Below are 23,328 nucleotides of genomic sequence, written 5' to 3' on the forward strand. Positions count from 1 at the left end.
ACATATGTATGTATACATATATTTATAGCATAGAACTAATAGATACAAACATATACAAAGTCATTACGTTCAGGAGGAAGAAGTCCACACACCTGGAAATGTGCTGAGTAGCTCTGACGCCCATTAGCCCAGACTGTGGCCCTTTCGTGAGGAAGCAGCTGCAGCAGGAAGGAGACAGCAGATACAGACTACAGTGACAGCAGAACTTCAAAGTCTTGACAAGAGGGGACAGATAACCTGGAAAAGTAACAAGAGAGTTCCTGTATCAAGGAGGGTGAGGCCAACCAGAAAGGAGAGATGCTGGACTCTCTGGCACCCTAAATTTCTCCCAATTTGGAATGGGAAAACTTAGCCTGAGAGTGCTACTACTCTGGGGTGACAGAATAAGCCCGTGGGAAGCTGGGCTTTGTCGGGGGGGGGAACATTTTCTTCACTGTCTATGGGATCAAGTCCTTTTGTATTCCTTGTTGTGCACAATCAACTTATTTTGTGTTCTGTACATGGTTAGTTTGGTGCTGGTAAATGAACTGAGGAGACTTGTAAGAGCTAGAAATGAGAGAAAACCAGACATTGCCAAGGGAAACTAGAATGGGGGCACAAGCCACAGAGCATGATGTTATTATTGATTTCTACCATTCTTTCTGTGTTCTACTGACACACAGGCAACACATTAATTCTTCTACATTCTATTGTTTTTCTCAGCATTTCTCAGCTTCTACCAGAGGCCAACATTGTCACATCCTACCTCTTCCTTGAGGCAAACATCTGTGTGTTCTGACAATCTCAAACTTAACCGAACAAATTTGGAAGTGGAAAGCAACTGGTTTCCTAAATACAGACTTCACTAATATCCATGGTTTCATCTTGCAAGATATTGAATTAAAATTGGGTAAAAAAGAAGTCTTCATAAAGAAATGAGAAAAGAGGGAAAGTATCTCTTTTTAAAGGCCTTCATTGTCTGATTCAGGGTAACAGATGTGAAGTTCACCACTGAGAAACAGCACAAAGGCACAATAATGCAGAAAAATGAAAATTTCAGGCCTGATTCATTAGTAAGTTCTGCATCATTTACTTGGGTTTTCTGCAGAATTAGCTTGCAAAAAAAGTGTATAAAGCATCCCAAATGATTAACTGCTACAGTCTTCTGAATCCCTGATGTGCTGTATGAATGACTCTCACCCCCAGAATCTCTGAGAGAGGCCCAGCCAAGCAAGGGCTGCAGGACTGAATCCATACAGGTCTGAGCTTTCACAGTGTCAACTTTCATGAAATTATAGCTCTGTATGTTTGTATTGCTGGAATGATGCCCCCTAAGAATTAGCTCCCATAGCCTTCATTCAGTGAAAGTCACTGAGCACAATGAGAATCCCTTTACTATAACAAGAAGAAAAAAGGTCTGGAACCGAAATATTCCCATTCTCAAAAACCTTTTCTAAAATGAAGTAATGCTTAACAGGGTGGGAGAATTGACTCAATTGCTCTGCATTTTCTGACTCAACCAAGGCAATTTTATTATTTGTGACCACAATGGGACAACTGGACTATGAAGATACAAGTAGGTCTAAGCTGTGTTCTTCAGCCATGTTCTCCAGCCAAGGGGAGGATGGCTCACCAATTTATAGTCTTACAACTGGATTCAGGGTGGTACAGAGTTGGAAGACAAATAGGGGCTAGTATAATGCTGGAAGAGAGAGGTACATTTTAAGGAGACTGGTGAAGATATAGATAAGGGGACACAGGGATCAAGTTGGAATTGGAATATTTTAGGGACAAATATTGCAGGTTGAGGAGGTGCTGCCCATGGCTCCGCCTCAAGATAGCCTACTTTCCCATAGGAACACATTCTCCTAGTTTCTTTAGGTTGGCCTACCCATAGGCCTTTTCAGTAATGTCAAGGTCTCTAGAAACATCACAACATAAGACAAATCTGGGTCCCTATTCCACAACAGTACACATGCCTCTCTCTGCTCTCCCTATGTCACCTCTTGCCTCCTCAAATGATGAGGTATGTTTTCCTCACCACCTAAGTCACTCTCTTATAGTAAGCTATATGTTTTAGGAAGTGATTAATTAAATCTTTGGTGATGAATGAAATGGCAATCTAGTGTCCTGAAAAAAAATAATGTATCTTCCTAAGTACCTGACTCACCCTCAAGGAATCATTTAGCTACCAGGAAGTATAAATCATAAATATGTGTTAAGGTTTTCTGAATCCATATGCCAAATGAATAACCATCAGAACTGGTGACTTACTCTCACTCCCACCCCCAGCCACATGCAACCTCTACTTCTCAGGAGCAATTCACTCCTTCTCTAAGGTATTCATGGCTCCTCTTCCCATCCCTACTGTGGCCCAGACTTACACATGCACATAGTTAAGCTAGTAACACTGGTTTTTGCCCTGAATTGTTTGGCTTGTATATTTTAAAAGATTCTGCTTTACCGTACACACAATCAACTAAGCCATCATAATCATTGTGTTCCTTATTTTTTGATCCCTGTCTTCTAAATCTTTCAGTATCAATACTCATTTGCTAAATGCCTACTATATTCAATTCTATTCAACCCAATAAGCATTTATTGAGTGCTTGGCATGTGTGCTGGGTATTGTGGAGCTAAAGATAAAAACAAAACCATGACTGCCCTCAAGGAGCTTACTTTCCACTGAGTGGATACAATATTTACATAAGTAAAGAATTAACAAGTTAATAAAATATAATTTCAAGGAAAAAGTGCTTAAAAAAAAAAGGATGGGACAGAGATACAGGGGCAGTAAATTCCTAGTGTAGACGGCACCTGCACTTTGGTTTGTAGAAAGACAGAGATTCTTCAAGGCAAAGACATGCATTCTAATTTTGTAAAGATATGGAGGTGGGACATAGAATGTAATGTCTTAGGAAGAGCTAGAAGGCCATGGAGAGTGCATGCCAGAGAATATCATGAAATAAGACTAGAAAGGCAAGTAGAGACAAACAGGGGGAGATTCTGCTCTAGGCATATGTCAACAGTGTCATAAAAGCTAGTGAAGAAAAGTAGGAAGAGGATGTGGTAGAGAGCTTCAAAAAATGTAGAACAGTCAGATAGGATGAAGTTTTTTTAAAAAAAGGAAACTGAATTTACAGTTAAGAAATCATTGGTAACCTGGTAGAAAACAGTTTTAGTAGGGTGTTGGGGATGGAACTAAATTGCAGTGGATTGAGAAGTCAGTGGGAGTTGAAAAAATGGACACAATGAGTGTGGACAACCCTTTTTAGGAGTTTGTTATAAAAGGAAGAATAGCTATAGAGTAATAATTTAGAGGATGGCAGGGTCAAGTGAAGGTTTTTGAAAATGGCAGAGACCTAAGCAAGTTCATAGATATGCTTGGTATCAGTGGTTATTTGATAGAAAAAGAAGATTTTTCACTTTCATGACACTAGAACATTGTTAGTAAGCCAATAGTATTTCTTAGTAGTCCAAAGTTGGTTAATAGGTTCATATGGTATTCAGGGTATAGAGGAAGGAGCCCCTGAGGACCTACTATGGGAAAAAAAAAGATAGGATTCCGGGAATATTTAGAAGACAGTTTAGGGCCAAAAGGTAAGGAAATCATTGAACTGGGGAAGAATTCCAGGATGAGGTAGATGCTGAGGTGTGAGTACTGAAAATGGGAAGTTACAATTTGGTACACAGGTACTTTTTTTTTTCTTTAAGTCAGACATAAAGGAAAGACCAAGGGCAGAGGGTATTGAGAAGGAAATGTTAGATAAAATGGATGAATCTGTCTGTGACAGAATTTCACAGTTTCTTATAAAATCTTCTTTCTTGTTCTTTCAATAATATTGGAAAAATTTTATGGCTTTTGGTGATTGTTAAGACCATAGTAAAACAAAAAACCAAAAAAGAAACAATAGAGAGGACTGTGTTTTAGGAGACAAAGACAAATATGCCATGTGGGCATTAATTTGGTTTGAACATTTTATTCAGTTGCTCAAAAGGGTCATTAAAAGTAGGTTTGTCTCTTTTAAGACCAATATTCTTATTGAATATCACTGAAAAAGATTTAAATAAAACATCAGCAAAGCGACTATAGCAACATATCAAGAATATCATGCACTTCAACCAGGTAGGATTTATAAGATGAGTACAAGATGGTTAAATATTAGGATAACTATGAAAAGATTATATTAATAACAAAATAATATCACATGATCACTCAATACCTACAGAAAAGGCTTCTGACAAAATGCAACACCCATTTCTTTTAAAAACACTAAAATACATTACAATAAATTAAGCTTTCCCTAATAAAGTAAATCTCTTAAACTAATGATAGTAATGATGACTAGTTTTTACATAAAGCTTTTCATCTCCTTTTATCCTCACACCAACCTTGCAAAGAAGATGCTGTTATTGCTCCCACTTTACAGAGGAGGAAACAGAGGCTGACTTGTCCGGGGTCACATAGCTAGTAAGTATCTGAGGCCAAATTTGATTGAACTCAGGTCTTACTGACTCCAGGTCCAGAGTTCTGTCCACTGTGCCACCTAGCTGCCAAGAACAAGCATTATATGTAATGGAGATGCACTAAAGGCTCTTCTAGTAAAATCGGAGATAAAGCAAGGATGTTCATTATCACTACTATTATTTGACACAGTGCTAGGATGGTAGATGTATCAATAAGACGAGAAAAAGAAATTGAGAGAATAATAGGCAAACGACAGATTTCGTATACTACTTTATACAGATTTCAAGAAATCTCTGAGTCTGAAACAGGTTATCATAGGAGATAATGCTATCTCCATTCCTATAGATAACTAGCTAAATGCCTTTTGCATGCTTTGACGGATCTATGAACTCACTGATGTGGGTACTTTTTTTTAAATGAAGATCCACGACTGCCAATCCTGTACACACAATCCTTCTTGTCCATTTTCTCTCATAAATCTACCATAGACGGTCCAGCCAACATGATGAGGGACTCATGCAGATGCCTAGACATTCCCTGAGCACTAGTAGAGAATGTGGGCTGCCCATCAGTTATCCCTTGCTCATTTTTCCCAGTCATAAATTTCTCTGATGATATCCTTTACACAACTTTTATGGCATAATTCTGAATTTATAATGTGTTGCAGCCTGCTCTTGCCCACTATGTGTTTATTGCAGCTTGGCTTTTGACTATCAAATTCAGTTCTTCCGAGATTGATATTCCAGAGTTTAATCCTTTCTTAGAGGCAGAGCCAAGATGATGGAGTGAGAGCAGTGACCTGCTTGAGCTCTCCCCCAAACCCCTCCAAATACCTATAAAAAATGGCTCTAAACAAATTCTAAAACAGCAGAACACACAAAAAGACAGAGTGAACCAAATTTCCAGACCAAGACAATCTGGATGATTGATTGGAAAGGTATATTACACCAGGCTGCAAGAAGAGCGCAGTGTGGCGTGGGCACGCGGGCCACAGCAAACATGGAGCAGGCCTCAGAGAACCTAGAGCAGGCCTCAGAAGACTGAATCGCGGGCAGCTTCTCAACTAGGCTTCTCAACCCATGAACGCCTAAGACAACTTAGATGGTCAGTGGGAAAAGTTTGTTTCTGTGGTGAGAGAGGAACTAGGTCAGAGCCAGTTTCAGAGCACAGAGCACAGAGTGTGGGCACCTGGGCACTGTCTGCATCCTGAGCTTCCGGCCCACAGACTGAGGGGGAATCGAGTGGTTGATCAGAGGGGGATTGCAGGGATCTCTTTGCCAGTGCTGAGGCAGGAATTTCTTGCTTTGCCCGTGCTCAGATCTGGGTTACAGTTCTGGGTGGCGGTCCTGGGGTGAGGAGGAGTGCTGGCGTGGTGGAGCTTGTAGTGGCAGTGGGGAGGAAACCTTCCTCACAGTGTCAGGACAGAAAAGACTGCTTGTGGTCACTAATAGACCACAGCACAGGCCAGGAAAGGAGTAAACACCTCGCCCCTTATCATACCACCTTGCAAGAACTGAAAATTTACAGGTCCCTACAAATATCTCTGAAAACAGCTGTATAAACCCTTCGAAGCTTGGGACAGCACATTCTCCACATTGGAAGCAGACTCTTACCTTAACAAAGAGTTTAAAACTGAAGTAATTGGCTGGGATCATGAGCAAGCAGGGCAAAAAGAGTCAGACTATATTATCTTACTTTGGTGACAAAGAAGATCAAAACATACAACCAGAGGAAGACAACAAAGTCAAAGCTCCCACATCCAAAGCCTCCAAGAAAAATATGAAACAGTCCCAGGCCTTGGAAGAGCTCAAAAGGGATTCTGAGAAGCAAGTAAGAGAAGTAGAGGAAAAACTGGGAAGAGAAATGAGAGTGATGCAAGAAAATCATGAAAAACAAGTCAATAGCTTGCTAAAGGAGACCCAAAAAAATACTGAAGAAAATAACACCTTAAAAAATAGCTTAACCCAAATGGCAAAAGAGCTCCAAAAAGTCAATGAGAAGAAGAATGCCCTAAAAAAGAAAAATTGGCCAAATGGAAAAGGAAGTCCAAAAGATTACTGAAGAAAATACTTCCTTAAAAATTAGAATAGAGCAAAAGCTAGTGACTTTATGAGAAATCAAGACACTGTAAAACAAATCCAAAAGAATGAAAAATTAGAAACAATGTGAAATATCTCATTGGAAAAACAACTGACCTGGAAAATAGATCCAGGAGAGAGATTTAAAAATTATTGGACTATCTGAAAGCCATGATCAAAAAAAGAGCCTAGACATCATCTTTCAAGAAATTATCAAGGAAAACTGCCCTGATATTTAGAACCAGAGGGCAAAATAGAAATTGAAAGAATCCACATCTCCTCCTGAAAGAGATCCCCAAAGGAAAACTCCTAGGAATATTGTAGCCAAATTCCAGAGTTCCCAGGTCAAGGAGAAAATATTACAAGCTGCCAGAAAGAAACAATTCAAGTATGTGGAAACACAATCAGGATAACACAAGATTTAGCAGCTTCTACATTAAGGACCGCAGGCATGGAATATAATATTCTGGAGGGCAAAGGAGATAGGATTACAACCAAGAATCACCTACCCAGCAAAACTGAGTATAATCCTTCAGGGGAAAAAATGGTCATTCAGTGAAATAGAGGACTTTCAAGCATTCTTGATGAAAAGACCAGAGCTGAATAGAAAATTTGACTTTAAACACAAGACTCAAGTGGAACATGAAGAGGTAAACAGGAAAGAGAAATCATAAGAGACTTATTAAGGTTGAACTGTTTACATTTCTGCATGGAAAAATGATATTTATAACTCATGAGACCTTTGTCAGTATTAGGGTAGTTGGAGGAAAAAATTATATGTATGTACAGGTAGATAGATAGATAGATAGAAGATAGATAGATAGATAGATAGATAGATAGATAGATAGATAGAAGATAGGGCACAGGGTGAGTTGAAGATTAAGGAGTCATATCTGGAGAATAAAATTAAGGGATGAGAGAGGATTATACTAGGAGAAGAAGAAAGGGAGAGGTAGAACAGGATAAATTATCTCACAAAAAAACAGAAAAGGCTCTTACAGTGGAGGGGAAATGGGGGAAGGTGAGAGGAATGAGTGAATCTTATTCTCATAGGATTTGGCTTAAGGAGGGAATAACATACACTCAATTGGGTATGGAAATCTGCCTTACCCTACAGAAAAATAGGAGGACAAGAGAGCAGGGGGATGATAGAGAGAAGGGCAGACTGGAAAGGGGGTAATCAGAAGCAAATACTTCTGAGGAGGGACAGTGTCAAAAGAAAGAATAAATGGGAGGGCAGGATAGGATTAAGGGAAATAGAGTTAGTTTTTCACAACATGTCATAACTGCACATGTACAACCTATATTGAGTTGCTTGCCTTTTCAATGACGGTAGGTGGGGAGGGAGGAGGGGAGAAAATTTGGAACCCAAAGTTTTAAAAACACATGTTTTTAAAAAAATGTTTTCACATGCAACTGGGAAATAAGAAATACAGGAAATGGGATACAGAAGTCTATCCTGCCCCACAGGAAAATAGCAGGGGAAGGGGATAAGACAGGTGAAGGGAGAGGATATAAGAGAGGGCAGACTAGGGGAAGGGGTATTCAGAATGCATGCCATCTTGGGGTTGGGGGAGGGGCAAGATGGGGTGAAAATTTGGAACTCAAAATCTTGTGGAAGCAAATGTTGAAAACTAAAAATAAATACATTTATATCAAAAAAAAAGAAAAGAAAAAATATCCTTTCTTAGACACTTACTAGCTGTATGACCCTGACCAAGTCACTTAACCCTGTTTGCCTCAGTTTCTTCACCTGTAAAATGAGCTGGAAAAGGAAATGGCAAACTTTGCCAGAAGAACCCTAACAGGGTCACCAAGAGTCAGACATGACTAAAAATGACTGGGCAACAACAAAATAACCAGAAAAATATTGGTGTTAAAAATATGGGTCTTTTTGTCAGCATTGAGTATAGTGAGTTCTTTTCATATTTTTTCTTTCTGTAGAATTGAGTAGGAGAGATAACATCTTTGTGGGTGAGCCAAATGTAGATATGTTTGTATTCACCATTCTGTGGAAGTCCCTTCTGGTACTGTGATATTATAAATATTTATCTTTGAAATTTCTTCTTTGTCTTTTTATTTTAAATCCCGGCTTGCCATTTTTCCTTTTATCTTTTCCTCCATGAATCTCTCCTGTCACTATTCATTCCACAAACACTCTCTTTACTCTCCCACCACCAGTACCACCCCTCCAGCTGAGTAGTCAGGCATTCCTTAAGAAAGCTTTCAAATTGTTCCCCCCCATGGTCAGCCCAAGACCTTTTTGGTGCTACGCATTAAAAAGATGTGACCTATATCTTTCATTTATGTTTCAGAACCAACAAGGCAGCAGAAATTAGCTACTGAAGCTGAATGCTACAGAAAACAGTATTGTTTGTGGTACCATTAAAATATCACAATCTTCATAGCTACAACTCAATTAGCATAATAGGATTTTACTATACAAGTCAATGAAGTATATGAACACAGGCAAATAAGCCCATTTACTAACTTTTCACATGAAGAACAAGGTGCTGGAGCCAATAACTTTTTCTTTAGCAAATAAACACACAACAATAGTTTACATATGATGTCTATCTCACTACTATTGAGTTCTAACGGACTCACTTCTGTTCTAGGGGCCCACAAAGAACGAAATCATTCTTTTGATTAGAATGGAAGCAACAGGCTAGTTGGGTAGCTCCAGATGGTTTGGGTAAAGGCAACATCAATGAATTGAAATACTGTTTGGCTTGAAGTTGGAGGGAAAATGCCAAGCAATATTTGAGCATGTACATATTGACGTATTTCCATATGAATAAAGTACATTAACAATCATATTTAATAATACATATATTTATGCATGAATATGCATCTACACTTGTACAAATAATGAATTCACAGTGTATAATGCATAGCTATAAATATGTATGTAGAGGATGTACAGAAGACCTTATCTGGTAGCTACAGCTGTGGACTGAGGTAGAAGACAAATACCCATTAGATACCCATTTATTATGTGATCATTGACAAAACCACTGAGGTTTCTGTGCCTTGGTTTACTCACCAGTACTAAGGGAGCGGGCAATCAGGGAGAATCACTGTACTTGTTTCTGACCATTGCTATCTTAGGAACAAACTCTTGCAGTCTATTCCCACGTTCTCATTGCAATCCATCTCAGCTCTACTCTTCCCTGGTCCTTCTTCCCATCTTCCTGTCCTTTCTACTAGGTATCCCTTGGAAATCCTGCTCTATGGTCAACAGGTTCCCTTTATTCTTGATGTCTTCCTCTGCTGCTCCTTCTACCCCTTCAAGTGAACTGTAACCTGCTCGGATTTCCCTTAAAGATACCACATCCCTCACCACACTCTCCAAAGGTGGACATTCCTTCTTTCATTCAGGACCAGGAGAAGGCAACAACTTCAGCCTTGTATTTCCAGATCTCTGCTAGACAACAACACTTCTCCCATGCCCCAACCTTATGCCTCAAGCTCAACGTGTCCAAAACTAAATTCATCATTTTCCCTCCCAAACCTACCCCTTTTTCCTCTAGTCACCAAGACTTAAAAACTCATGGTAATTCTTGACTTTTCCTGAATCTAACCATTTGCCAAGTCCTTCATTTATACCTCCAAAATATCTCTCCCTTTTGTTCCATCCTTTAAAAAGATACGGCTGCCACCCTACATCAGAACCTTATCATCTCTCTCACTTAGACTATTATAATGCCCCTTACACAGTCTGCCTGCCTCAGCCCTTCCTTGATCCAATTCAGATTTCACTCTATTGTCAGACATCTTCCTAATGCCCAGATTTGACAATATTACCCTTCTTTAAAAAAAAAAAAGAATTAGTGGATCCCTATTGCTGATATGTGTGTATGTATGTATTTATTTCTAAATTTCTTAGTTTGGTTCTAAGTTATCTTTCTAGGCACATTCCACAATAATTTTCTTTGCAAACTTTATGCTAATTGTTTTCTAATCTTGTCATTGTACTCTCCCACCATCATTTCTTTGTGCAAGCCATCCATCATGTCTACGATAGATTGTGCAAACTGTCTGCATGCCACCATCACCTACTGAAAGTCTTCTCTTCCTTCAAGACCTAGTCATGTACCACTTTCTCCATGAAGCCTTAGGGTCAGCTGGGTGGCACACTGGATAGAGTACTCACTCTGGAGTCAGGAGGACTTAAGCTCAAATCCAGTCTCAGACCAGACACTTGACGCTTACTAGCTGTGTGACCCTGGGCAAGTCACTTAACCCCAATTGCCTCATCCCCCCCCCAAAAAAAAAAAACTTTCTGTGCCTCAGTTTCCCCATCTGTAAAATAGGGATGATACTACTTCACAGTGCTGTTGTAATCCTTAAAGTGCCATGTAAGTACTGGCTATTGTTTTCATTATTGTTGTTATGATTATGATGATGTTTATTATGCTTTTTTGTACCTCTGAGCTAAGTTGGAAAGTTGACAGAATGCTGGAACTGAATCAGGAAAACCTGAGTTCCTGGACACTTACTGGCTGTGTAACCTTAGACAAGTCATTTGACTTCTATAAGCTTCAGTTTCCACATATGTAAAATGGTAATACTGACAGCACCCACCTCACAGGGTTGTGGCTCAAATGAGATAATGTATGTAAGGGACTTTGTAGCCCTAATGTACTATATAACTGCTAGCTATTAATACTATTCCCTGCCCGCTGCTATGCACTTTGATATTTTTAAACTTGTATTCAGTTATTTGTGCATATCTCATTGCCTCGATTAGATAAAAGTTCCTTGAGGGTAGGGACTGTTATTTTTCATCTCCACATCCCTCATGTCTTGCACAGTCTAGCATACACTAGATATTTAATAAGTGTTTGTTAAATATGGCCCAAGCATCAATGTTTTATAATGCTATTCCAGGGAAGCTAAGGATGTTTGATTCCTAAATGCCTCCTATTTCTTGGAGGTGAACACAAGTTTTAAGTGAGGCAGGATGTCACTTCCTTAACTTTTTGTAGACTTTCAAAACCCACTCTTTTAGGAGAAGGGAAGACGACCTGGAAAAATGTACCCTTGGAAGTATACTCTCAGCTGATAAGGGAGAGAAGGATCAGCTATTGCTTACTCATTTTCTCCTTTTAAAATACTGCTGGATTCATCATAAACATGAATCGTTATTGCATTATGTGCTACTGTACATCCTTAAAAAAGATGGCCACAGCTAGCAATTTTTGTCCCTAGTGTGAGTGACGTAAAATGTGTTTTTAATTCTGTTCAGTGGCAGGGGCAGAGAACAGCTGGAACCAGACCAGGGAAGAGCTCATCTGGGGTACTGTAACAGGGAATAGGAAGGAGCATTTCTTCTACTGGTTTCTTATTTCAACTAATTATTCTTGTCAACTGGATGCTAAGCTCAATTATGACTATACTACTGTATAAGTGCTATCAGCTGCCTTTAAATTTAAGCATCCTGAGAAAAGCCCCATTCACCTTGTCCTAGTTACAGCTCTTCTATTACAGCCATATTCACAGTGTAATGCCAATTATGTATACATTGTAGATAATTCCTATTCTTAACCTAAAATTCACCTAAATCAAATTTTCTAATAAGGAAATCTTTACTATTGAGTAATAAAACTTTTTCATTTTAGAAATTTTCTGATGGAAAATTTCTGTATAGAAATTTTATGTACTTCCCTTCCTTCTTAAACAGGATACTGAGCATTATTCCATTTGGGGGGGATGACTCAGCATCTCCCACAGATGTATCCATTGCTATACTGGCCTAGAGGTCTTTCTGCCTTTCCGTTTTTTCTGCCTTTCCCCTCACAATCAGGCTGTTAGCTGTCACTTCTTCTGCTGTCATCCTGCTGGCCTTTAACAGCTGTCCCCAACCCCCTTCTAATTTGTTGCTTCTGATATTCTGGGATCTGGGAAACCAAGCTTATTAAGGATCATATGTTAAACATGAGTCAATGAGGCTGTGACTGAGAGCCAAAAGAGGAAAGCCCTAGTTTAGGAGATTTGTGACCCCAATTTCTTAGGGTCCCTCTGAGACATTTTGCAATAGTTTGAGGCAAGGTTCTAGAGGATTTAAGGTCCCTGGAAAACTGACCTCTGGATAAATGGGACATTACTGTATTACAGGGCAGCTAGGTGGTACAGTGGTTAGAGCTGAGTCTGGAGGCAGCTCAAATCTGGCCTCATATATTTACTAGCTGTGTGACCCTGGTTAAGTCACTTAATCCTGTTTGCCTCAATTTCCTCATCTGTAAAATGATCTGGAAAAGGAAACAGCAAACCACTCCAATATCTTCGCCAAGAAAACTCTAAATGTGGTCACAAAATCATCAGATATGACTGATGACTGAGCAATAATAAATTATGTTAAATGTCATATATATGTATACATGGTATATATAAACACATAACGAGATTTACTCATACATGAATGAATTGGGAAGCATGTCACCTATTCAGGGTGACTCATGGAAAATAATTCCTATTAAACTCCTATTGCCTTGAATGAGTTTTGTTTTTAATGAAGCTGCCTTGAGTGCTAACCAGATTTGGACACTGAATTTGTTAAAGGTCTTGAGCTAAGTCAAATCCTGATTCAAATTTCAAGTCTAATAGCCTGAGTCACTATCATGGGAACTGTTTGGGGCTGGCATTTATAGGAGAGAAATGCTATCTTTTTTTCTCTACCCCATCCAAAGGCTGCTGCCTGAAGGAACAAATACTAAAACTTTAACGGTCTCTCAAGATTCTTTCCACCCCCTTCGCTTCTCACCAACTACTGACAATCAATGTAAAAGTAATCCTAGTTTTTATTTGAAGCTGTCTTGGCTTTAAAAGAACCTTCCAAAAAATGATTGATGCGATGAATTAAACCCATAGGTAACCCCTGAAATCTGCTTTGAATAGCAACAAATTCCTAACAATATCTTGAATGCTGGCAGCGATGAAATCTAATCTCTGAACTCCTAAAGGTCAAGATTTACTGTCTGGTAACATGGCTCAAGTGTAAATGCTCAGTAATGCTGCAGTAGGTGATTGCTTTGCTCTCTAGACAATGTCAATTTTGTCCAAGTAGCTGCAGATGTGTCTAGCATTAAGTCAGAATGGTGTCAAGGGCCCTTCTTGAACACTGGCGCCTTCTCAGGGAAACTGGTCCTAAAGCCCTAGTCTATTACAGTCCATGCCCCAAAGACAGACATTTAAGGCTTAAAGGAGGTTGGAGAATAAAGCTGCATTAGATTTTTAATGTTTCTGAGGCAGGAGACCCAAGAGAAGAAATTCTCTGGTGATCCAAATGTCCTTCCCCTCCCCACCCTCCCTTCTCTACTCCCTTGATTTTTCTGATTAAGGTGCTGCCACATCATCTATGAAATTCTACCCTAGAGCTACTATCTTGATAAACCATTCATCAGCGCTCTGACCCATTCAAGCTATGGAAAAGCTATAATAGACTAATGAACTCATTAAATTAAGAAGTGTATATGTTACAGGAAGTAATGTGCCCAGGGAGAATAAGGGGGTGGGCTGCTGGGGAGGGTCAGGCAGAGAGAAAAACCAAGCCAAACTCTGAGTCCCAGGCATAAAGAAATGTGCATATCAGTCAGCACCCACTCTTCCTTCCCATCAAAGAAACCCCACTTTTAGATACATCTTTTTCTTAAAATGTCAGGTAATAATGAAAGTTGACTTGAAAAACACATAAATTAGGAGAAGACCAATAAAGTATCTCAACAAAAACATATCTCATTTGATCATAGATTCTGAGTTGGAAGGGACCATAGAGATCATCTAATTCCACTCCCCCTGTTTTTTACAGATGGGGAAATTGAGGCCCAGAGAGGTTAAAGAGAGTTGACTAAAGTAATATAGGTATAGTAAATGGTACAGATAGGATTGGAGCTCAGTTCTGACTCTAAATCCAGCCCTCTTCCTACTTAAAACTGAGAGAAAACTTTGCTGTATTGTTCTGAAAAAAACTCAAACACTATCCCTCTCCACGCCATCCTTCTAGGTCCTGCCCCAGGCTCCAGAAATCTACTCTTCACTCCTTTTTCTCATACTTTCTCTGTATACACTGAGACCTTGATGCAGCAAATTTGTAATCTGGGGTGACTGCTATCATTTCACAATTCTTCTGCCCCTCTTGGGTCTGGTTAGCAAATAATTCAGTAGTGAAAACCAAATGAGGTTTTTTGGGGTTTTTTTTTTGATGGGAGTGTCCCAATGGCTCTACTATCCAGCAAAATAGAAGATGGAAACATACAAAATCAGAGAAAGCCTGGGAGGGAGATGTTAGCTTAAAGACAATCTGCTCCTTTCACTCTGTTTCATCATTAAGAATGAGACCTAGAAACCTTGAATTGCCCAAGTTGTTTCTAAACCTTTCCTGGTTTCCTGATAAACGACACAGGGAATTGGGAACACTAATCTGTGTTTCCTACAGTAGTGGGCAACACTTGAAATTTAATGATGTTACATAAATAGAAAACCCTTATCCTCCCCCCCCCCTTATTTGGAAAAGCAGTATTTGTTAGAAAATAGTTACTATAGTTTTGGCTTTCCCATCTTACCTTATTGTCTTTTATACAGATACAAGGAAACACTGTATGTTTTAACATTAGCAGCCAGAGAGGCTGCAGAAGGTAGCATTTGAGGTGAGTCTTGATAGAAGTCAGAGATTCCAGTAGGTAGCCTTACACAGCCATTTTAGTGTTGGAGTGGTGGTGGAATGGATCAGATCAGACAAGGCTGCGGGCAGGAGTGAAAGTCTACTGCATGGACAAGTGACAAGGTTCTGAACATAGGAGCCTAATTAGGGGTCCATTATTTTGTTGATACAAACATGGATATGGAACCAGAAAGGAGATGTAGAAGCCAGGAAGAAAGTAGAGATGAATATTGTTAGTCAAGGTCTACATAGTATTCAAAATTCCTTAGGTGTAGATCTGACCGCATGAATCCCATAATCAACCAATGACTCTGTTTTAGCCCTGTACAACTGGCCCCCACTTACATTTCCAGCCTGACTATTACCCATTTCCTCAGTCCTCAGCACTCTTTGGTCCAGTCAAAGTGGCCCTCTCTCTGTTCTTCACATGCAACACTCCATTTCCCTAACTCTGAACCTCTGCACAGGCCTGGATTCATGCGTGGATTGCACTCCCTCCTTATCTCTAGTTCACTGAATCCTTCCTTTAAGACACAGCTCAAGTACCGTCTTCTTCATGAAGTTTTTTCTGATCCTCACAATAACTTGCTCCTCTCCCTTCTAGCTATGCTGTATTTATCTACCTTGTACATATTTGTTTTAATTAGCTTTACATGTAAGTGCTATATATTTTATGTGTATTATGCTGTGTACCCTGTTAGAATGCAAGTCCATCATGAGCAGGGATTCTTTCATTCTTTTTACTTGTAGCCCCAGAACCTAACACCTAGAACATTGTTGCTGCTCAGTTGCGTACAACTCTTTGCGACCCCATGGACCACACTGTCCATGGGGTTTTCTTGACAAAGATTCTGGAGATTCTTCTCTAGTGGATTAAGGCAAAAAGAGGTTAAGTGACTTGCCCAGGTTCACATAACTAGTAAGTAAGGATGCATTTGAACTCAGGCCCAGAGCTCTATCCACTGTTCAACCTAGTCACCCTACCCAGAACACAGTACATACTTAAAAAATACTTGTTGGTGGATTGACTGATAGCTGTGTCATTCATTTCAAGAAACACTTATTAAGCACCTATCATATTATATTCAAGGAACTATTATAGAAAAGCTACACAAAGACAAAATCTAAAGTAGCTTACATTCTGCTGGAGAGTGGGGAGGGAAATACAACTTATATACATGTAAATACAAGTAAAATAATTCAAAGGAGAGGGTCCTAGGAATTAAGGGTGGGTGGAGGTCAGGAAAGGTTTGGGAAGAGATGATAACTGAGATGAGTATTGAAAAAAGCCAATGGGGACAGGTAGGTGGCGCAGTGGATAGAGCACCAGCCCTGGAGTCAGGAGGACCTGAATTCAAATCCAGCCTCAGACACAAAACACTCACTAGCTGTGTGACCTTGGGCAAGTCACTTAACCTCATTGCCTGGACAAAAAAAAAACCCAATGATTTTAAGGGCCAGACTTGAGAAGGGCCTGGACCCCAGGAATGGAGAATGGGTTGTACAAAGGCAGGAGATGTTGCATCAGCTTGGTGAAAAGCTGTAAGCTGGGTCTCGTTGGAGTGTGTGAGAGGCAATATGAATTAAGTCTGAACAGCTTTGTTAGAAATAAGACTATGGAAAGCTTTAAATGCCCCAATGAAGAATTTATATTTCATCCTAGACACAAAAGAAAACCACAGGAAATTTTCGAGCTGGGCAGTGACATGGGCAGGAACCTGAGTCCTAGGAATATCAGTTTAACATCTTTGTAGAATGTGACCTGAAGAAAGAAGAGACTGAAGGCGAGGAGAGGCTACTGTAATAGTACAGGTGATAGGTGACAAAGGCCTGAACCAGGGTAGGAGCCAGGTCAGTGGAAAGGAATGGATTCAAAAGATAGAACTGACAAAACTTTGCAAATAATTAAAGGAGAAGATGGGAGTGGTGAGGGAGAGAGAAATGTTGAGATTACAAACTTAGTTGACTTTCAAGATAGTGGTGTCAACAGAAACAGGGTGATTTGAAGAAGAGATGAGTTTAGGGGAAGATGTAATAGTTTGGTTTTAGACATTTTGAATCTGAGCTGCCTAAGAGATATCCAGATATCCAGTAGGCTGTTGAGAATGTCAGAATGTTCAAGAAAAATATAAGAAGTATGTATACTTCTTATATACATGTATATGTGTGTATGTGTATGTACATATATAATATATACACACATACATATATACATACATACACGTGTGTGTATACATATACATATGTGTATATATACACATATACGTGTGTGTGTACACACACACACACACACACACACATATGGAGAGAGAGACAGAGAGACAGAGAGAGAGATTGAGATTTGCGAGTCATCTGCGCAGAGATAACTGAAGCACAGGAACTGATGAGATCTCCAAGGAAGAGAATGTAGGGAAAAGGAGAGGGCCCAGGAGAGAGCTGGGCTGACAACCACACTTAATGGGGAGTGTGTGATGTGTGATGATTCAGCAAAGGAAATGAAGAAGGAGGGTCATAGAGGCAGGAGGAGAAACAAAGTACCACAAACAACAAAGGAGGAAAGGGTTTTCACTGGAAGGAGTTTGACAGGATCAAAGGCTGCAGCATGGTCAAGCTGAATGAGGACCATGAAGAGGCCTTTATATTTAGTGATTGAGGGATCACTGTTAACTTTGGAGAGAGCACAGTTTCAGCCAAATAGTGGGGTCAGAAGCTATTACAAGGGATTGAGGAGTAAGTAGAAGGTAGGAAAATACATGCACTGGGTGTAGATGACTCTAGGAGTTTTACTGTAAAGGAGAAAAAATATCAGGTGGTGATGTCACCACCACCACCTTGAGGAGATGTCAGGGTCAAGTAAAACTTCTGTTTTGTTTTGAATGTAGGGGTGAGACCTGGTCATGTTTATAGGTGGCTGGGAAAGAACCAGTATATAAAGTGAAATTAAAGGTGAGATAAAGAAGCGACATGATTATGGGAAGTAACCCCTAGGGATGGAAAGGACTGGGATTAAAAGAACGAGTGAAGGGGCTAGCCTTGGTGAGGAAAAGGCCCAAAAACATCAAATTGCCACTGTGTAGAATGAGATATTCAACTAGGCAAAAATAAAAGGATTTCCATGAAACTGTAAAGTCCAAGTTGAGAGTAGGTAGCATACATTTGTAGTAGACAAGTCAGCATGACCAAGTGTAGTGCTCATTAACAAAACGATAGAAGCAGAGGTCGCTGCTAGAAGCAACCTAGGGATGAGGTCTGGGAAGGTATGACTGGCAGGAAGGAAAGGGGGCAAGAGATTCAAGGTTGATCCAATTAGCCAGTAGGTTGTGTCAGTGGCTTCAGGTCGTAGACGCCACTGAAAGACTGGAGTTTGGGGGCAACCCCCCCCCAAAAGAAAACCCTAATCCCCAGCAGAACTAGTATTTAAGGTATAAAGTCCAGCCACTTGGGTGCTGGGATACATGCTAGGTCCCAATTATTGGGGAAACTTGGAAATAAAACAGGCAAACCAATTATTGGCAGCTGAGGCATTGAGGTCAGAAGCAAGACAGTATTTCAGGCATGTGGGTTGGCATTCAATGAGTTCAACTGCCAAGGTAAGAAGCATTGTCATAAGGACCTTGAGAACCTGAAGAAGGGATGAAGTGATAACCAAAAGAAGGAAAGAATGCAGATAGCTGGAGGGAAAGATACAGAAACTTCATGTCCTTCCCAACTTTGTGATAAAGTCTGTTATTCCATGCCGTTTGGTAAGCAGGAAGGATCTGTGACAAGGGAGGGAAGAAGGGGGGGGGAGAGAGAGAGAGATTAAAGAGATCAAAGCCTTCTTGTTCCACCAGAATGGAAATCATTCAGATGATTTCAAATCCCATGCTAGCAATGCTTAGTTGAGGCCCCTGGAACATATAATTTCCATTTCTATCATTACAGGAAAGAGTGCTTGGATTTGGAGTCAAAGATTCTCTAGGGCCAGATTCCCACTGTCACTTACTAGCTGAGTGACCCCGAGTTGGTTACTTAACTTTCTGGGCCTCCATTTCCTCCTCTGCAAAATGAAGGGGTTAGACCGGCTGATTTCTAAAATCCCTCCCAGGTCTACATCGATGATATATTTTATCTTAATGCATGCCAACTATTTCCAATTATTCTGCAGAATGAGACAGAATCTAGGGTTCACATTATTCATTTCAGATCCAAAAAAGGATGTTTTGCAGTGAATAATTCAAAGACAAACACTTTAATGTAAGAAACTCAATCTCTGGTAATAAAAAAGAACAATCTGATGATAAGAGGAGTATCCAGTGAGCAGCATGATATAGTGAGAAAAGAACAGAGGTCCCGGGTTCTAATCCTACTCTGTCACTATCTTTGTGAACCTGGGCAAATCACTTAATGTCTTTGGACCTCAGTCTCCTAATCTGTAAAATGAGGAGATTAGACTAAAAGGCTTCTAAGGTCTTTTATAGTTCCAAATCTATGATCCAATGATCCAATGTAGATATGAAAACCAAACACAATAACTTCCTAAAAACCTCAACATCTAAAGGTATACATGTTCTTGAATAATAATAATACATGAAAATAATATAATAAATGAAATTAGCATTTTTGTGTTTGATGAAATCTTTTAAAATGGTTTTCTCTGAAAGAAATGTGAAACATATCATATAAATCATAGGAATGGCAGATATTTCAAGCCAGGTTTAGTAAACCTTCTCCATAATACAATGATCTACCATGTTGTAATAAGGTAGAAATTGCATGGAGTTTGAGAACCAAAATGTTATGTATGTTCAAGAAAAAAAAGAAAACATACAAGTTTCAGGACAATCGGCTTTGTTAATGGTTTTAAATTTTTAATGATTAAACTTTATTCAGCAAAAAAAGATCTACATTAGTATATGACAGCAGGAAATGTACACTAGAACACAACAGTAACAAGAATATGAAGGACTAGCATTTAGATGACGCTTTAAGGTATGCAAAGCACTTTATAAATATTACCTTATTTTAACTTCAGAACTACCTTGGGAGGGAGGTATTATTATCCCCATTTTATAGATGAAGAAGCTGAGGAAGACAAAGGTTAAGTGATTTGTCCAGGGTCACACAACAGCTTGAAAGTGTCTGAAGCTGGATCTGTCCCCCATTTCAGGCACAACACTCTACCCATGACACCATCTAGCTGACCAGGAGGGCTAAGCAGAACTATGAAGAATTTCCTGGACACAGGAAGTCTAACAAGTCTGAACACAATGATACCTCTAGTGGCAGAGAATGTGTGTAGGAAATAGTTGGTCTCATCACACACATGTGAGATCAGAAAAAGAAGTGGGCTGGCCATAGAATGAGGAGGAATAACAGATGGAGAAACCTTTGATTCCATCACTACCCACAAGATGTCAAGACGCCTAGAGGCAGGTCATCAGCATGTTGAGTGGACCCCAGTGGAGGATATACAAGGTTAAGAAGGCATGGAAAATTGTGATTTGCCTAAAGTACCCACCAATGATGAGCTCACAGACCCATCAAAGTGTTGAAACAAGCATTCCAGTGATACGTTCCTTGCAGAAACCTTAAAATTAGAAATAATAGAGGAAGAAGTGCTAGGACAGCAGATGAGGAAGTGTCCTGATTAGTGAGAATAAGGAATCTGATGAAGCAGTGGCATTATTCTAATTTACACTATTCAAAGTTATAATTATATGTTAAGTATGGCAATTATTACTAGCTCGATGGAAATATGCAGGAGGAATCCAACTGTGACTACTTCAGAGGAGATTCATTATTCGCACTAATCAGGACCTACCTGGACTAATTGTGCACAAAAAGAAGAAAGAAGGGAAAATAAGGTTGAAATCAGGCAGAGCAGAACTAAGATTCCCAGCTCTTAGGGTAAATTCATTTGTCTGGGCTGGATGAAGTGATGAGAAAGAAGGAAGAAAGAGACCCAGAGATACTTGAAGACCTGTCCATACCAGCCTCATCACTGATCCCAGTCACCATCCATGGAATGGATCTTCAAGTCATCAGGCAATATAAGCACGGGCCCTATGAGAACGGTGTGATGACAATGAGAGCCCAGGTTGGGAGCGGTTCCCTGGAGCCAGGGAAGGCACATGGGGGAAGGGATGTTGAAAGCAGTCATACTGAATAGGGTGGGGCTGGCAAAGTACCACTAAATACAGAGGACTGCTAAGTGGATATCAGTACCTTGGAGCAAAGCCCATTCACGCCACTACTCTGAAGTGAGGGGTGCTGGAGAGGAGGATTGACCTATGCTCAGACAGAGAATGAAAAGTCTTGAGGAAGATCTCCTGGTACAGATATGTCTCTAGGTCTTGGAAAAAGGGCATGAGGGAATGGTACAGAACATCCACTTTTGGCAGCAATCAAGACTAGGCCTTCAGGAATATCAGCCAATTGCCCTGGTGGAGGAGGAGATGAACAGATGTAGGATAGGAGGGATCAGACCATGACCTGCCTCTTTCAGCTTCTCCGCACTACCACTAAACCATTCTAAAGGCACTATATCAACAGTAGAATAAGTATGACTTTAGGAATTCTTCTGTCCAAATGAAAATTTCCCCATTTCCTTGTTGGTGACTACAAGTCCTTCAGGGATGCCTTAGTTCTTCAAAAGACATACAATCTCCTCAATGTGTACATATCACCCATTGGTACAGATTACAACCCATCTATGCCTTCTCACCCTTTTTTTTTTTTGGTGAGGTAACTGGGGTTAAATGACTTGCCCAGGGTCACACTGTTAGTAAGTATTAAGTGTCCGAGGCTGGATTTGAACTCAGGTCCTCCTGACTCCAGGGCCGGTAGCTTCTCACCCTTTTTGATCTTTGTCCACATCTTACCATAAATCCTCCCCTGACAATCCACCTAGCACATTGAATGCCTTATTCTTGGTCTTTCAACATTCTGTAGGTAACCAGACAATATGTAGCATATGTGTGTGTATATACATGTACACATTTATATGTGTACATGTATATATGCATATATGCATTTATACATAATCACACATACACAGTATCCCTCACTTTCACTGCATGACCATTCTATCTCTTTTTCTGATCCCACATCAACCAACAAACAAAGATTTAGTAAATGTCTACCAAGTGCCAGGTATGTTCTAAGCTCTTAAACTACAAAAACAAAAGCAAAATGAAATAGTCTCTGCCCCAAGGGAGCTTAGCTACTACTGGGGGGAAGGGTGACCTGTGCATAACCAAGTATATTCAGAATAAATGCAAGTAAATTTTGCTGGGAGCGGAGAACTAAGAATTGGGAGGATAAGAAAATACTTCATTTAGAAGGTATCATTTAAGCAGAGTTTTTAAAGAAATAAGATAGAGGAGTTTGGAAATAGAAGAGAGGCTGCCATATATCCTAGGCAAGAGAGACAGCCAATGAAATGATATGGAGACACAGACGCAGTGTCCTATGTGATGAACAGCATAAAGGCCAGTTTGACTGGAGAGTAAAATGAGCAAAGGGGCAGAATATATAGTAAGGTTGTAAAGATCATGGTAGTATGGGAGGTGGGGATGGGGAGAACAAACATTGATAAAGAACCTACTATGTACCAGCACTGCGCTAAGCACTTTTTAACAAATATCTCATTTGTTCCGCACAATAATCCTGCGAGGTAGGTACTATTATTATCCCCTTTTTACAATTGAGGAAACTGAGGCAAGTGGAGGTTAAATGAACTTCCCAGGGTCATACAGCAAGTAAGTGTCTGAGACTAGATCGGAACTCAGGACTTCCCCACTCCAGGCCCAGCGTTATATCTACTGTCCTACTAACTACCTCCCAAGGTAAGCCAGGGCCAGGTTGTAAAAAGAGCTAAAAAATTAAACAAAAGAGCTAATATTGGATCCTAGAGGCAACCAGGGGCCATTAGAGCGACATGGTCAGACTTGCACTTTGGGAAAATCATTTCAATTCCATCAACCAACAATCAATCAACAAGCATTTATTAAATGCCTATAATTTCTAGGTTAATGTCTGGCTTAATAGAAGTCAGCTGTATTCTCATATTTGCTTCTGTGTTCACTCTGTTGCATTGTTTTGGTTGAAATATATGAAGAAACGTCAAGCTCACATAACTATGTAATTGGAAAGGGAAG

General features: G+C 39.9%; 1 long non-coding RNA gene across 1 annotated transcript in view; it reads right to left on the reverse strand.

The window, feature by feature from the left end:
• LOC144456188 (uncharacterized) overlaps window positions 1-23,328 on the reverse strand; it is a 76,689-nt gene that overhangs the window by 8,739 nt on the left and 44,622 nt on the right. The window contains exon 2 of the long non-coding RNA XR_013485096.1: window positions 93-237. This is a non-coding gene — a long non-coding RNA (uncharacterized LOC144456188). The remainder of the gene's footprint in view (window positions 1-92; window positions 238-23,328) is intronic.

The sequence above is a fragment of the Phascolarctos cinereus genome, unplaced genomic scaffold (genome assembly GCF_003287225.1).
Source record: "Phascolarctos cinereus isolate Bilbo 61053 unplaced genomic scaffold, phaCin_HiC Scaffold_3;HRSCAF=262, whole genome shotgun sequence".
Lineage (NCBI taxonomy): Eukaryota > Metazoa > Chordata > Mammalia > Diprotodontia > Phascolarctidae > Phascolarctos > Phascolarctos cinereus.